Below are 17,840 nucleotides of genomic sequence, written 5' to 3'. Positions count from 1 at the left end.
CGATCTGAGGCACGCTGGTTGAGCCATGTTGGCTCATATCCGGACTGACTGCCCGAGGGTCACGGCCTTTTTCTGAAACTGCCGTTCACAGGCTCTTTGTGAGTGTCCAGAAGCAGAAAGGGGCCAGGGCTAGCCTGGGAAATAGCCCTGCATGTAGCCCAGTTTCTCCCGTTTTACGGGGTAAAAAAGCAGGTGTGCTTATTCCCCCCTTTATTATCTTTTAAAATGTATTTGTATATTTAAATGAGTTATACAAAAGAAAGAATATAGCATATATAAATTATAAAGTGTAGTACTATAATGGAATCTTTTGAACCCCCGTACTCAAAAAATTGTGACATAGTTAACGTATATATAAGTTTTTGATGCTTCTGGCAGCCAGTTTTAAGTTCCTTAGGTGCATTAACTTGTGAGAAAAGTTTTGTTGTTATATCCATTTTACAGATATGAAAACTGAGACCCAGAGAGCAGAGAGCTTAAGCTGCTTGAGAGCTGGGTTGAGACCCAGGCAGCTGGCTCCAGTCTTTGCTCTGCTTTTCAAAGCACCAATATCGTGATATCTATCTGTGTAATTCTAACCTGGTCCATGCCTCTGCTTTCTGGCAAAGACAACCACTATCATGAATTTAGTCTGTGCTTTAAGAAAGAAACAGCCTTTATAACAGCCTACAAACTGGGAGAGAATATTTGCAAATCATATATCCAATAAGGGAATTGTATCTAGAGAATATAAAAGACTCTTAAAACTCAATAATAGACAAATAGTCCAATTTAAGAATGAATAGACATCTCTCCAAAGACAATATACGAATGGAAAAAAAAAATACATGAAACGACACTCAATAACAGTATTCATTAGGGAAATGCAGATCAAAACCCCAGTGAGATGCCACTTCTCATCCATTAGCATGGCTATAACAAAAAGACATTAATAGATGTTGGTGAGGATATGGAAAAATTGGAACTCATACATTGCTGGTGGGCTTGTAAAATGGGACAGCCATGTTGGAAAGCAGTTTGGCACTTTTTTTTTTTTAGTTCATTTTTATTGAGATATATTCACATACCACGCAGTCATACCAAGCAGACATTCAGTTGTTCACAGTACCATTACATAGTTGTTCATTCATCACCAAAATTTTTGAACATTTTCTTTACCACACACACAAAAATAATAATAAAAATTAAAGTGAAAAAGAGCAATTAAAGTAAAAAAGAACACTGGGTGCCTTTTTTTTTTTGCCCTCATTTTTCTACTCATTCATCCATACACTGGACAAAGGGGAGTGTGGTCCATATGGCTTTCCCAATCACATTGTCACCCCTCATAAGCTACATTTTTATACAATCATCTTCAAGATTCATGGGTTCTGGGTTGTAGTTTGATAGTCTCAGGTATTTACTGCTAGCTATTCCAATTCATTAGAAATTAAAAAGGGTTGTCTATATTGTGGATAAGAGTGCCCACCAGAGTGACCTCTCGGCTCCTTTTGGAATCTCTCAGCCCCTGAAACTTATTTCATTTCTTTTCACATCCCCCTTTTGGTCAAGAAGATGTTCTCCATCCCACGATGCCAGGTCTAGATTCCTCTCCAGGAGTCATATTCCACGTTACCAGGGAGATTCACTTCCGTGGGTGTCAGAACCCACGTAGTGGGGAAGGCAGTGATTTCACCTGCCAAGTTGGCTTAGCTAGAGAGAGAGGGCCACATCTGAGCAACAAAGAGGCATTTGGGAGGAGGCTCTTAGGCACAATTATAGGCAGGCCTAGCCTCTCCTTTGCAGACTACCTATATGATCCAGCTGTTCTAGTCTTGGGTGCCTACCCAGGAGAAATAAAAACATTTTTCCAAAGTCTTGTGTGAAAGTGTTCATAGTAGCATTATGTATTATAGTAAAAAAAAAAATGGAATAACCCAAATGCCCATCAACTGTTGAATAAGCAGAATATGATATATCCATACAATGGAATACTATTCAGCCATAAAAAGGAATGAAGCATTGATATATAACATAAATGAACCTTGAAAACTTGATGCCAATTGAAAGACGTCAGACACAAAAGAACATATACTGCACAATTCCATATATGAAAGGTCCTGTTTCTGTCTCTATAGAGACAGAAAGTAAATTAGTAGTTGCCAGGGACTGAGAGTATAAACTGGTACTTGGTTTCTTTTCAGGCTGATGGAATACTCTAAAATTAGATTCTGTTGATAGGTATACAACTGTGTAAATATAAAGAAATTTATGAATTGTACACTTAAAATGGATGAAGGGTGAATTTGATGGTATTAAATTATATCTCAATAGAGCTGTTGTAAAAAATGATCTTGATGATTTTCAAATGTGTAAAGTCCAGCGTTGATGCCTTCTTGCTCTCATCACCGTAAAAATAAAAAAATTAAAATAACTATTTTTTTCTAGTTAGAAACAGCAATTTTAGAAAATTGGCTAAAGAGAGTGTACAGAAAGTAAATATCTTTCATAGAATGAGAGGCAATATAATACACAGTCAAAAGAATTTGTGCTTTGGATTCGGACCTTGATGCCAGTTATGAGCTCATGTCAAATTACCATTCTCTCCATGAACTCTCATTTCCACATCTGTAAAATAGTGATAACAATGGTTACCATACAGTTTTCCCACACAGATATATTCCATTGATCTCATGTCTATCCCTCCACTGATACCACACAATCTTGATTACTGTAGCTAGATAATGATTTGTTTTAGCTCTTCTAGGTCCTTTGCCTTTCCACATAAATTTTAGAATAATTTTGTCTATATCAACAAATCTTGCTGGGATTTTGATAGGAATTGCATTATACCTGGATATCAATTGGAGAATTGACATCTCAACTGAGTTTTCCTATCCAAATGAAAATGGCATGTCTCTCCATTTATTTAAATCTTTGATTTCTTTCATCAGCATTTTGTAGTTTTCAGCATGTAAGTTTTGTGCATGTTTTGTTAGATTTATACCTAAGTAATTTCTTTCTTTCTGAGTGATTGATTATAAATGGTATGGCATTTTTAATTATAGTGTCCACATGTTCATAGTATGTAGAATACACAATGGGGTTTTGTTTGTTTATCTTGCATCCTGCAGCCTTGCTGAACTCAGTAGTTCTAGTTTTTGTTTGCTTGTAGATGCCTTGGGATTTTTTTAAGGAGTTTTTTGGGGTGGGTGCCTTTGGATATTCTATGTGGACAATCATGTCATCTGCAAATAGGGCCAGTTTTATTTCTTCCTTACTGATCTGCATGCCTTTGATTTCCTTTCTTACCTTATTGCAGTTGGTGGAACTTAGAGCACTGTGCTGAATGAGAGTGGCGAGAACAGACATCCTAGCCTTGTTCCCAATCTTTGGGGAGGAAAGCATGCACTCTTTCATCATTAAATATAATGTTAATTATATGTGTTTTGTAGATGTTCTTTATCAAATTGAGAAAGTCTACTATAGCCCTATTTTTCTGAGAATTTTTATCATGAATGGGTGTTAAATTTCTCCAAATTCTTTTTCCTTATCTATGGCTATGATCATGTGTTTCTCTTGATTTTTGAATATTGAATGAGTCTTGCATCCTTGGAATAGTCCACTTGGTTATGGTATACATACTTTTTATATATTGTTGAATTCTATTTGCTAATATTTTCTTAATGATTTTTGCCTCTAATTCATTAGGGTTATTAGTTTGTAGCTTTCTTTTGTACAGCCTTTGGTTTTGCTGCTAGCTTCATAAAACCAATTGGGTGGTGTTCCCTTCTCGTCTGTTTTCTGAAGAAATTATATAGAATGGTGTTAATTCTTCTTTAAGCCCTTGGTAAAATTCTCCAGTGAACTCTAGAATTTTTTTTAGCTGGGGGTGGGGGTGGGGGTAGTTTTAAAATTACAAATTCTATTCCTTAACTGCAATAGGGCTATCCAGATTATCTGTTTCATATTGGGTGAGTTGTGATAGCTTGTATTTTTTGAGAAATTGGTCATTTTTTTAAAATTTTATTTTGAAATAAATTCAAAATTACAGGAACACTTACAAAAACAATGCAAACCCCATAAACAACCCCAGCATACCCCTTCCCCCTCCCCTGATACCCCGATCCACCAACTTTAACATCCTGTCACACCACCATTTCTTTCTTTGCCTCCCTCCCTCCCTCCCTGCGTATCTATCATCCATCATCTATTGCTCTATCTTCTGAACATGAGAGCAAGCTGCACACATCCTTGAACAAACAATATAATTCACATATACATTTCCCATGAACAAGAACATTCTTTTATGCAATCCCATTAAGTGCAGCTAAGAAGTTCAAGAAATTCAACATTGATACAAAGCTTACATTCTATATTTCCTTTTTTTTTTTCCCCCTTTTGTCCCAGCTATGTTCCTTTGAGCCTCCTCTCTTCCATCCTCAGATCCCATCCAGGATCATCCTTAGCATTTAATTGTCTTTATCTATTTAGACTGTCTTTTTTTTTTTTTTTCAATTGTGGAAACATATATACAGCCTAAATCTTCCCATTCCAACCCCTCCCTAGCATTCCATTAGTGGGATTAATCACATTTAGAATGTTGCAATGCCATCACCTTCCCACCATCCATTACTAGAAATTTCCCTTCACCCAGGACAGAAACCCTACACTCATTTCTTAACTCTCATTGCCCCTTCCCCCACTTCTCGTAACCCATGCTCTACTTTTCATCTCTATGGTCATATTCTTTGATACTTTCTTTGTGTTTACTGTGGGGCTTAAATTTAACATCTTAAATCTATAACAGTCTTGTTTTTCTTTGATATCAACTTAACTTCAATAGGACACATAAACTATGTTCCCATACTCCTCCATTCCCCTACCTTTATGTAGTTCTTGTCAAAAATTACATATTGTACATTGAGTCCAAAACCACTGATTTATCATTACAGTTTATGTATTTTAGATCCTGTAGGAAGTAAATAGTGGAGTTACAAATCAAAAATACAGTAGTATTGGTATTTATATTTACCATATGATCTTTACTGGAAATCTTTATTTCTTCATGTGGTTTCAGTCAATTGTTTAGTGTCCCTTCCTTTCAGCCTGCACAATTCCCTTTAGCATTTCTTATAGGACTGATCTACTGGTGATGAAGTCCCTCAGCTTTTGATTATCTGGGAATGTTTTCATCTCCCCCTCATTTTTAACCTCCAGGTGTTTGTGAATTTTCTATGTCTCTGATGGTTATTGTGCCAGTTTGAAAGTATTATGTCCCCCTAAGGCCATTATCTTTGATGTAATCTTGTGTGGGCAGACCTATCAGTGTTAATTAGATTGTAATTCTTTGAGTGTTTCCATGGAATGTGCCCCACCTAACTGTGGGTGACAACTCTGATGAGATCATTTCCATGGAGGTGTGGCCCCACCCATTCAGGGTGGGTCTTAATCAGTGGAACCATATAAATGAGCTGATGGGCAGAGGGAACACAGTGCAGCTGTGAGTGATATTTTGAAGAGGAGCTACAGCCAAGAGGGACATTTTGAAGAAAGCACAGGACTGCAGGTGAGAGACATTTTAAAGACAGCCTTTGAAAGCAGACTCTTGCTCTGGAGAAGCTAAGAGAGGACAAATACCCCAAGTGCAACTAAGAGTGACATTTTTGAGGAACTGCAGCCTAGAGAGGAATGTCCTGGGAGAAAGACATTTTGAAACCAGAACTTTGGAGCAGATGCCAGCCACATGCCTTCCCAGCTAACAGAGGTTTTCCAGACACCATTGGCCATCCTCCAGTGAAGGTACTTGATTGCCAATGTGTTACCTTGGACACTTTATGGCCTTAAGACTGTAACTGTGTAGCCAAATAAACCCCCTTTTATAAAAGCCAATCCATCTCTGGTGTTTTGCATTCCAGCAGCATTAGCAAACTAGAACAGTTATTGACTTCTATTTGTATTCCATTGTGGTCAGAGAATGTGCTTTGAATAAATTCAGTTTTTTTTTAAATTTATTGAGGCTTGTTTTATGTCCCAGCATATGGTCTATTATGGAGAAAGATCCATGATCACTAGAGAAGAATGTGTGTCCTGGTGATTTGGGATGCAATGTTCTATATATGTCTGTTAAATCTCTCTCCTGTCTTTGTTTTTCTGTCAGTAGGGCTCCCTTGAGTATCTGAAGTAGGGCAGGTGTTTGTCTATGAAAAATTTAAGCTCTCCCTCAAATTTGAAGGAGAGTTTTGCTGGATCAAGTACTCTTGGTTGGAATTTTTTCTCAGAATTTTAAATACATCATGCTACTGCCTTCTTGTCTCCATGGTGGCCACTGAGTAGTCACCACTTAGTCTTATATTGTTTCCTTTGTGGTGAATTGCTTTTCTCTTGCTGCTTTCAGAACTTGCTCCTTCTCTTCAGTATTTGAGAGTCTGATCAGAATATGTCTTGGAGTGGGTTTATTTGGATTTATTCTATTTGGAGTTCGCTGGGCATTTATGCTTTGTGTATTTATATTGTATAGAAGGTTTGGGAATTTTTCCCCAACAATTTCTTTGAATACTCTTTCTAGACCTTTACCCTTCTCTTCCCCTTCTGGGACACCAATGAGTCTTAAATTTGGATGTTTTATTTTATCTATCATATCCCTGAGATCCATTTTGATTTTTTTGATTTTTTTCCCCGTTCTTTGTTTTGTTCTTTCATTTTCCATTCTGTGGTCCTCGAGGATGCTGAGTTATTGTTCAGCTTCCTCTAGTCTTGTACTATGAGTATCCAGAATCTTTTTAATTTGGTCAGCAGTTTCTTTTATTTCCCTAAGATCATCTATTTTTTTATTTACTCTTGCAATTTCTTCTTTATGCTCTTCTAGGGGCTTCTTCATGTCCTTTATATCCTGTGCCATGCTCTTCTTCATGTCCTTTATTTCCTGTGCCATGCTCTCATTGTTTGTCTTTAGTTCGTTGATTAATTGCTCCAAGTACTGTGTCTCTTCTGATCTTTTGATTTGTGTGTTTGGGTTTGGGTTATCCATATCATCTGGTTTTAACATATGCTTTAAAATTTTCTGTTGTTTTTGGCCTCTTGGCATTTGCTTTACTTGATACGGTTCTTTCAGAATATGAAAAACACTGATCTCTAATTTGTCAGATCTACAGCTTGGTGGTGTACACTTTCTCTAACTAACCAGCAGATGGCGTCTGCGAGTCACCTATTCCCCTCAAGTCAGTTCTCCCCAACTTTGTCTTTGTAGTGTGTGGGGGTCTGATTCTTGTGGGGTTCAATTGGTGCACTAAGTTTGGGTGTGTTGTTGGTGCTGTCTGCCCAGAATGAGGGACATATGTCTGAGTGGTTAGGGAGGCAGGGCAGCTTTAATAATCAAACCTCCCAGGTGTTCCTGGAGATTTAAGGCCGTTGCAAGAGTCTAAGCCTTCATTTAAGTCTTGCCAGAGATTGTCTCTGCTGCTGATCCGTAAGTCCTTGGTATTGGCATAGGGTCCCTGGGATTTCCGAGTGGGTCCCCCTTCTCAGCCATGCTCTTCCAGGACCTCTGCTGAGGGAAGGCTATGCCACATCAGAAGTGTGCGCTGGCCCTCCAGGGAAGCCCTGGGCCACCAGGCTTTGCAGGGGCATTCCCAGCCTGCTGTAAAGTTGGCTGAATGGGGTGTGTTAATTTCCCCCTTTTTGTACAGCTCCGCCTTCCCAGCTCCGGGACAGTTAGCTGTGGGTGCACTAAAGGCCACTGTCCACGGCCGATACTGTGGCATGTGCACAGTGCTGCGGGAAACACTCCCTGTCACACTGGGACACTTGGTGGGGCTCTGGGCTGTGGCTCTGGCCCTGGGCAGGAGCGTCCCCAGCCCGCCGGGAAGATGACTGCAAGGGGCTCGGTTTCTTTCTCCTTTTGGCTCCCCTCTGCCCTCCTGGCTCTGAGACAATTAGCAGTGGGTATGGGAAGGGCTATCTTCCACACCAGATATTGAGGTGTTGGCACAGCCCATTCCTGCCATGCTTCACTGCACATTTCTCGCTGCCATATCTGCAGCTGCTCCTGTTTTTTTTTTTTTTTTTTAAAGAACTAGTCCATCTCCAAACGCCAACCCATGGCTTCCCCACACCACAGCGCGGCTGCTGTACTTTCAGCCGGCTCACTCACTCCTTTCAGAATGCAGACTCCCGATTTCACTAAATGCATGGCCCCTGTGGATTTAGCAGACCTTGTCCAGCTGGTGCATCACTGGAACTGGTGTTCTGGGTCCCTTTCTGGCTTTTATCTAGTATTTTTCACGGAGGTGTTTTTTTTTTTGCCCCATCTCACCTGGCCGCCATCTTAGGTTCTTCAGAATTGGTCACTTAATATAACTTATCAAATTAATGTGTGTGGAGTTATTCATGATAGTCCCTTATTATCCTTTTGATGTCTATAGGGTCTGTAGTGATACCCTCTGTTTCATTTCTATTTTTTTTTGTATTTTTAAAAATTTATTTTTTAGAGCAGTTGTACGTTTACAGAAAAGTCATGCAGAAAACACAGAGTTCCACCCCCCCACTCTCCCAGTTTTCTCTATTAATAACATTTTGCATTGGTGTGGTGCACTGGTGTGTTACATTTGTTACAATTGATGAACCATTATTATACCATAATTATATTATTAACTGTAATCCATAGTTTATATTAAAGTTAACTCTTTGTGTTGTTCAATTCAATGAGGTTTTAAAAAATTTATTGTGGTAAAATATGTACAACATAAAATTTCCCATTTTAACCACTTTCAAATATACTACCCAGTGGGTTAATTACATTTACGATGTTGTGCTACCGTCAACACCATACATTACCAAAACTTTTCTATCACATTTCTGATATTGGTGTTCTGGTTTGCTAGTGCTGCCAGAATGCAAAACACCAGAAATGGATCAGCTTTTATAAAGGGGATTTATTTGGTTACAAAGTTACAGTCTTAAGGCCATAAGTTGTCCGAGGAAAGTCATCAACAGGTACCTTCACTGGAGGATGGACAATGGTGTCTGGAAAACCTCTGTTACCTGGGAAGGTACATAGCTGGTGTCTGCTCCAAAGTTCTGGTTTTAAAATGTCTTTCTCCCAGGACATTCCTCTCTAGGCTGAAGTTCCTCAAAAATGTCACTCTTAGTTGCTCTTGGGGTGTTTGTCCTCTCTTAGCTTCTCCAGAGCAAAAGTCTGCTTTCAACCGCCATCTTCAAACTGTCTCTCATCTGCAGCTACTCTCTCAGCTTCTGTGCATTCTTCAAAGTGTCCCTCTTGGCTGTACCAGCTTGTTCCTTCTGTCTAATCTTATATAGTGCTGCAGTAATTTAATTCAGACCCACCCTGAATGGGTGGGCCAACACCTCCATGGAAATTATCCAGAGTCATCACCCACAGTTGGGTTGGGCGCATCTCCACGGAAACACTCAAAGAATTACAATCTAATTAATACTGATAGGTCTGCCCAAACAAGATTGCATCAAAGATAATGGCATTTGAGGGACATAATACGTTCAAAGTGGCACAATAGGTAATTTGTGTCTTCTCCCTGTTTTGTCGGTCTTGCTAGAAATTTATCAATTTTATTGATCTCTTCTTTGTTTCATTTATTTTTATATCTTTTTTTGTTTTAGATTTCATTGATTTCTGTTCTTTATTATTTTCTTCCTACTTCTTGCTTTGGGTTATTTTAATCTTTTTCTAGGTTCTTGAGGGTGGAGCTTAGATTATTGATTTGAGAGTCTTCTTTTCTTCTAATATCTGCATTTAGTGATATAAATTTCCCTCTCAGCACTGCTTTTATTGTATCATGCAAATGTCAATATATTGTATTTTGATTTTCATTCAGCTCAATGTAATTTTTTTATTTTTATTCATTTTATTGAGATATAGTCACATACCATGCAGTCATATAAAACAAAGCATACATTCAGTTGTTTACAGTACCATTATATAGTTGTGCATTCATCACCAAAATTAAATTTTGACATTTTCATTACCGCACACACAAAAATAATAATAAGAAAAATTAAAGTGAAAAAGAGCAATTAAAGTAAAAAAGAGCACTGGGTGCCTTTTTTTGTTTTGTTTTGTTTTTCCTTACCCCATTGTTCTACTCATCCATCCATAAACTAGACAAAGGGGAGTGTGGTCCATATGGCTTTCCCAATCACATTGTCACCCCTCATAAGCTACATTTTTATACAATCATCTTCAAGATTCATGGGTTCTGGGTTATAGTTTGATAGTCTCAGGTATTTACTGCTAGCTATTCCAATTCATTAGAAACTAAAAAGGGTTGTCTATATTGTGGATAAGAGTGCCCACCAGAGTGACCTCTCGGCTCCTTTTGGAATCTCTCAGCCCCTGAGCTTATTTCATTTCCTTTCACATCCCCCTTTTGGTCAAGAAGATGTTCTCCATCCCACGATGCCAGGTCTAGATTCCTCTGCAGGAGTCATATTCCATGTTACCAGGGAGATTCACTTCCGTGGGTGTCAGATCCCACTAGTGGGGAGGGCAGTGATTTCACCTGCCAAGTTGGCTTAGCTAGAGAGAGAGAGGGCCACATCTGAGCAACAAAGAGGCATTTGGGTGGAGGCTCTTAGGCACAATTATAGGCAGGCCTAGCCTCTCTTTTGCAGCGAAAGTCTTCCTATGGGCAAGTCCTGTGGTAGAGGGCTCAACCCATCAAACCACCAGTTCCCTATGTCTGTGAGCACATTAGCAACCATCAAGGTGGGGCAGGCCATTACCCCTGCATTATCCACCAGCTCCTCAAGGGGGCTTTGCATATTTTTTCCTTGTTTTTTTTTTAAAACTTTTTAAATTTTTGACATTTTCATTACCACAACGTGGTAACATGGAATATGACTCCCGGGGAGGAATGTAGACCTGGCATCGTGGGACAGAGAACATCTTCTTGACCAAAAGGGGGATGTGAAAGGAAATGAAATAAGCTTCAGTGGCAGATTCCGAAAGGAGCCGAGAGGTCACTCTGGTGGGCACTCTTACGCACAATTTAGACAACCCTTTTTAGGTTCTAAAGAATTGGGGTAACTGGTGGTGGATACCTGAAACTATCAAACTACAACCCAGAACCCATGAATCTCGAAGACAATTGTATAAAAATGTGGCTTATGAGGGGTGACAATGTGATTGGGAAAGCCATAAGGACCACGCTCCATTTTGTCTAGTTTATGGATGGATGAGTAGAAAAATAGGGGAAAGAAACAAACAAACAAACAGACAAAGGTACCCAGTGTTCTTTTTTACTTCAATTGCTCTTTTTCACTTTAATTATTATTCTTGTTATTTTTGTGTGTGTGCTAATGAAGGTGTCAGGGATTGATTTAGGTGATGAATGTACAACTATGTAATGGTACTGTGAACAATCGAATGTACGATTTGTATGACTGCGTGGTATGTGAATATATCTCAATAAAATGATAAAAAAATCAATTGTATAAAAAAATTAAAAAATTAAAAAATCATACCATAAAAGAACATTTCAAAGAGACCATAACAAGGGAGTAAGAAAAAGACAACTAACCTAAGATAACTACTTTACTTCCAACATGTTCCTACTCTACCCCAAGAAAGTAACCTAATATAGCAACATTTCTGTGAACTTGTTCCTACTATACCCATCAGAAATTAACAGACCATAGTCATTCCTGGGCATTCCCAGAACGTTAAATTTACCCACAATAGCTTATCTGTTCTTACTGGATTATCGTTCTCCCTTCCTTAATTGCTCTGTATTGCTAGTTCCCCTACATTCTACATTATAAACCATTTGTTTTACGTTTTTCAAAGTTCACATTAGTGGTAGCATATAATATTTCTCTTTTTGTGCTTGGCTTATTTCGCTCAGCATTATCTCTTCAAGGTTCATCCATGTTGTCATATGTTTCATGACATCGTTCCTTCTTACTGCCACATAGTATTCCATTGTGTGTATATACCACATTTTATTTATCCACTCATCTGTTGAAGGACATTTGGGTTGTTTCCATCTCTTGGCAATTGTGAATAATGCTGCTATGAACATTGGCATGCAGATATCTGTTCGTGTCACTGCTTTCCAATCTTCTGGGTATATATCAAGAAGTGCAATCGCTGGATCGAAGGGTAACTCTATATCTAGTTTTCTAAGGAACTGCCAGACTTCTAGAGTGGCTGAACCATTATACAGTCCCACCAACAATGAATAAGAGTTCCAATTTCTCCACATCCCCTCCAGCATTTGTAGTTTCCTGTTTGTTTAATGGCAGTGATTCTAATTGGTGTGAGATGGTATGTCATTGTGGTTTTAATTAGCATTGCTGTAATAGCTAGTGAAGCTGAACATTTTTTCATGTGTTTCTTGGCCATTTGTATTTCCTCTTCAGAGAGCTGTCTTTTCATATATTTTGCCCATTTTATAATTGGGCTGTCTGTACTGTTGTCATTGAGTTGTAGGATTTCTTTATATATGCAAGGTATCAGTCTTTTGTCAGATACACGGTTTCCAAACATTTTTTCCCATTGAGTTGGCTGCCTCTTCACCTTTTTGACAAATTCTTTTGAGGTACAGAAACTTCTAAGCTTGAGGAGTTCCTGTTTATCTATTTTTTCTTTTGTTGCTTGTGCTTTGGGGTAAAGTCTAGGAAGTGGCCACCTAATACAAGGTCTTGAAGATGTTCCCTACATTATCGTCTAGGAGGTTTATGGTACTGTCTTTTACTTTGAGATCTTTGATCCAATTTGAGTTAATTTTTGTATAGGGTGTGAGGTAGGGGCCCTCTTTCATTCTTTTGGATATGGATATCCAACTCTCCCAGCCCCACTTGTTGAAAAGACTGTTATGTCCCAGTTCAGTGGCTTTGGGGGCCTTATCAAAGATCAGTCAGCCATAGATCTGAACTATCTGAACTATCTGAACTATCTGAACTATCTAGATCTATCTGAACTATCTGAACTATCTGAACTATCTAGATCTATCTAGATCTGAACATAGATCTGAACTATCTGAACTATCAATTCTCTGAACTATCAATTCAATTCCATTGATCAATATGTCTATCTTTGTGCCAGTACCATGCTGTTTTGACAACTGTGGCTTTATAATAAGCTCCAAAGTCAGGGAGTGTAAGTCCTCCCACTTCATTTTTCTTTTTTAGAATGTCTTTAGCAATTTAAGGCATCTTTCCTTCCCAAATAAATTTGATGACTAGCTTTTCAAAGTCTGCAAAGTAGGTTGTTGGAATTTTGATTAGGATTGCATTGAATCTGTAGATGAGTTTTGGTAGAATTGACATCTTAATGACATTTAGCCTTCCTATCTGTGAACATGGAATGTTTTTCCATCTTTTAAAGTCCCCTTCTTTTTCTTTTAGTAGAGTTATGTAGTTTTCTTTCTATGTCTATCTTTGTGCCAGTACCACATCTTTGGTTAAGTTTATTCCTAGGTACTTGATTTTTTTTAGTTATTGAAAATGGCATCTTTTTCTTGAGTGTCTCTTCAACTTGTTCATTTCTAGCATATAGAAACATTACTGACTTATGTACATTAATCTCTTATCCTGCTACTTTGCTAAATTTATTAGCTCTAGTAGCTAGATCATTGATTTCTCAGGGTTTTCCAGATATAAGATCATATGATCTGCAAACAATGACAGTTTTACTTCTTCCTTTCCAATTTGGATGCTTTTTATTTCTTTGTCTTGCTAGATTGCCCTGGCTAGCACTTCCAGCACAATGTTGAATAACAGTGGTGACAGCGGGCATCCTTGTTTTGTTCCTGATCTTAGAGGGAAGGCTTTCAGTCTCTCACCAGTGAGTACTATGCTGGCTGTGGGTTTTTCATATATGCTCTTTATCATATTGAGGACGCTTCCTTCAATTCCTACCTTTTGAAGTGTTTTTATCAAAAAGGGATGTTGGATTTTGTTGAATGCTTTTTAAGCATCTATTTTGAGATGATCATTTGATTTTTCTGTTTTGATTTGTTGATGTGCTGTAATACATTGATTTTCTTATGTTGAACCATTCTTGCATGCCTGGAATGAACCCCACTTGGTCATGGTGTATGATTTTTATAATGTGTCTTTGGATTTGATTTGCAGGTATTTTGTTGAGAATTTTTGCATCTTTATTCATTAGGGAGATAGGTGTGTAGTTTTCCTTTTTTTGTAGTATCTTTGCCTGGTTTTCGTATTAGATTGATGTTAGCTTCATAAAATAAGTTATGTAGTGTTCCATTTTTTTGATGTTTTGAAAGAGTTTAAGTAAGATTGGTGTCAGTTGTTTTTGGAAAATTTGGTAGACTACCCCTGTGAAGCCAGCTGGCCCCGGGCATTTATTTGTGGGAAGATTTTTGATGACTGATTGGATCTCTTTGCTTGTGATTGGTTGGTTGATGTCTTCTATTTCTTCTGTGGTCCATCTAGGTTGTTCATATGTTTCCAGGACATTGTCCATTCCTCTATATTATCCAGTTTGTTGGCGTACAGCTGTTCATAGTATCCTCTTATAATTTTTTAAATTTCTTTAGGATCTGCAGTAATGTCACCTTTCTCTTTCATTATTTTGTTTATATGGGTCTTCTCTCTTTTTGATTTTGTCAGTCTAGCTAGGGGCTTTTCATTCTTGTTGATCTTCTCAATGAATGAATTTTTGGTGATATTTATCCTCTCTATTGTTTTTTTTTTTCTCTGTGTCATTTATTTCTGTTTTAATCCTTGTTATTTCTTTTCTTCTACTTGGTTTAGGATTGGTTTGCTGTTCAGTTTCTAGCTTCTTCAGTTGATCCATTAGTTTTTTGATTTTAGCTCTTTCTTCCTTTTTATTTTATGTGTTTAGTGCTATAAATGTCCCCCTCAGTACCGCTTTTGCTGCATCCCATAGGTTTTGGTATGTTGTGTTCTCATTTTCATTTGTCTCTATATATTTAACAATTTCTCTTGCTATTTCTTCTTTAACCCACTGATTGTTTAGGAGTGTGTTGTTTAACCTCCAGGTGTTTATGAATTTTCCAAGTCTCTTATGGTTATTGACTTCTAATTGTATTCCATTGTGGTCAGAGAACGTGCTTTGAATAATTTCAATTTTTTTTTTTAATTTATTGAGGCTTGTTTTATGTCCCAGCATATGATCTATTCTGGAGAAAGTTCCATGAGCACTAGAGAAGAATATGTATCCTGGTGATTTGGAATGTCATGTTCTATATATGACTGTTAAATCAAATTCATTTATCAGATTGTTTAGGTTTTCAATTTCCTTATTGGTCTTCTGTCTGGTTGATCTGTCTATCGGAGAGAGTGATTTGTTGAAGACTCCCACAATTATCATGGAATCATCAATTGCTTCCTTTTGTTTTGCCAGTGTTTGTTTCATGTATTTTGTGGCACTTTGATTGGGTGCATAAACATTTATGATTGTTATTTCTTCTTGTTGAATTGCCCCTTTTATTAGTATGTAGTGGCCTTCTTTGTCTCTCATAACATCCTTGCATTTAAAGTCTATTTTATCTGAGATTAATATTGCTACTCCTGCTTTCTTTTGGCTGTAGCTTGCATGAAATATTTTTTTCCATCCTTTCACTTTCAATTTCTTTGTGTCCCTGTGTCTAAGATGAGTCTCTTGTATGCAACATATTGATGGTTCATTTTTTTTTTGATCCATTCTGCCAGTCTATATCTTTTGATTGGGGAGTTTAATCCATTTACATTCATCATTATTCCTGTGAAGGCATTTCTTGAATCAGCCATCTTATCCTTTGGTTTATGTTTGTCAGATTTATTTTTTCCCTCTGTCTCTTAATGTGCTTTAAGTGTACCCATACTGAATCTCTTTAGTACTGAACCTTTCACCATCTCTCTCTCTCCTTTCTTTGTTTCTCTGTTGGTAGGGCTCCCTTTAGTTTCTCAAGTAGGGCAGTTCTCTTGTTAGCAAATTCTCTCAGCATTTGTTTGTCTGTGAAAAATTTAAGCTCTCCCTCAAATTTGAAGGAGAGCTTTGCTGTATAAAGAATTCTTGGTTAGCAATTTTTCTCTCTCAGAATTTTAAATATTTCATGCCACTGCCTTCTTGCCTCCGTGGTGTCTGCCAAGTAATCACTACTTAATCTTATGCTGTTTTCTTTGTATGTGGTGAATTTCTTTTCTCTTGCTGCTTTCATGACTGCTCCTTCTCTTCTGTATTTGACAGTATGATCAGAATATGTCTCAGAGTGGGTTTCTTTGGATTTATTCTATTTGGAGTTTGCTGGGCATTTATGATTTGTGTATTTATGGTGTTTAGAAAATTTGGGAAGTTTTCCCGAACAATTTGTTTGAATACTCTTTCTAGACCTTTACCCTTCTCTTCCCCTTCTGGAACACCAGTGAGTCTTATATTTGGATGTTTTATTTTATCTATAATATCTGTGAGGTCCATTTCAAGTTTTTCAATTTTTTTCCACATTCTTTCTTTTCTTCTTTCATTTTCCATTCTGTCTTCCTCCAGGTCAGTGATTCACTGTTCAGTTTCTAGTCTTGTGCTATGAGTATCTAGAATCTTTTTAATTTGGTCAACAGTTTCTTTATATCCATAAGATCATCTATTTTTTTATTTACTTTTGCAGTTTCTTCTTTATGCTCTTCTAGGGCCTTCTTCATGTCCTTTATATCCTGTGCCATGCTCTCAGTGTTCATCTTTAGCTCTTTGATTAATTGCTCCAAGTACTGTGTCTCCTCTGATCTTTTGATTTGGGTGTTTGGGCTTGGGTTATCCAGATCATCTGTTTTTTTCATATGCTTTAAAATTTTCTGTTGTTTTTGGCCTCTTTGCATTTGCTTAACTTGATAGGGTTCTTTTAGGATATGTAGACTGATTGAAACCCTTATCTCTAATTTGTCAGATTTAAAACCTCGTTGAGTACACTTTAACCAGCAGTTGGTGTCTGTGAGCCACTTATTCCCCTCAAGCCATTTCTCCCCCACTTTGTGTTTGTGGTGAGTGGGGGTGTGGGTCTTGTGGGGTCCAATTGGTGCACCAAGGTTGTGTGTGTAGTTGGTGTTGCCCGCCCTGCATATGGGGCATGTGTCTGAGTGGTTAGGGAGGGGGCGGCTTTAATAATCAAATCTTCCAGGTGTTCCTGGAGATTTAAAGCTGTTGCAATGGTCTAATCCTTCAGTTCAGTCTTGCCACAATTTGTCTCTGCCGCTGACCCACAAGTGTTTGGTACTGGCGTATGGTCCCTGGGACTTGCGAGTGGGTTCCTCTTCCAAGCCGTGCACTCCTAGGTCCCCTGCTGAGTTTTGAATGTGCTATGTCACAGGTGATCGCAGTCCCTCAAGGGAAGTTCTGGGCTGCAGGGCTGTGTAGGGACATTCCCATTCTGCTGAAAGGATGGCTGAATGGGGCATGTTATTTTCTCCCTTTTCACACAGCTCCACCTTCCCAGGTCTGGTACAATTATCTGAGGGTGCGGGAAAGACTATTGTCCATGCCTGATATTGTAGTGTGTGTGTATGTTGTTGGAAACACTTCCCTTCACACTGGGTTGTTTGGGGCAGCTCTGGGCTGTGGCGCTGGTGCTGGGCAGGAGCATTCCAAGCCCACCGGGAAGATGGCTGTAAGGGGATGCCCCCTTTTCTTGGGAAGTTGTGGTGTTTAGCAAATTTTCTCAGCCACTGGACTTATTGCTTTGTGTCTCAGAGCTCTCTTAGGTCTGCTCATGTCTGGGCCCAAATTGCAAGTCTTTGAGGCTTTCTCTAATGGGCTTCATAGAGTAATTGTTTTAGAAAAAGAGAAAAAGATAAAAAAAAAAAAAAAAGAAGGGCCCTCCTTTCTGATCTAATGGGCTATTGAAATGCTAAGATTCAAGGAGATT

At 38.3% G+C, this 17,840-nt stretch overlaps 1 protein-coding gene across 3 annotated transcripts in view; it reads left to right on the top strand.

Moving 5' to 3' along the window:
* LOC119541313 overlaps window positions 1–17,840 on the top strand; it is a 60,821-nt gene that overhangs the window by 1,871 nt on the left and 41,110 nt on the right. The gene's annotated exons all lie outside the window — the stretch shown is intronic.

The sequence above is a fragment of the Choloepus didactylus genome, chromosome 8 (genome assembly GCF_015220235.1).
Source record: "Choloepus didactylus isolate mChoDid1 chromosome 8, mChoDid1.pri, whole genome shotgun sequence".
In the NCBI taxonomy this organism is placed as follows: Eukaryota; Metazoa; Chordata; class Mammalia; order Pilosa; family Megalonychidae; genus Choloepus; species Choloepus didactylus.
This window is presented reverse-complemented; position numbering and strand designations above follow the sequence as displayed.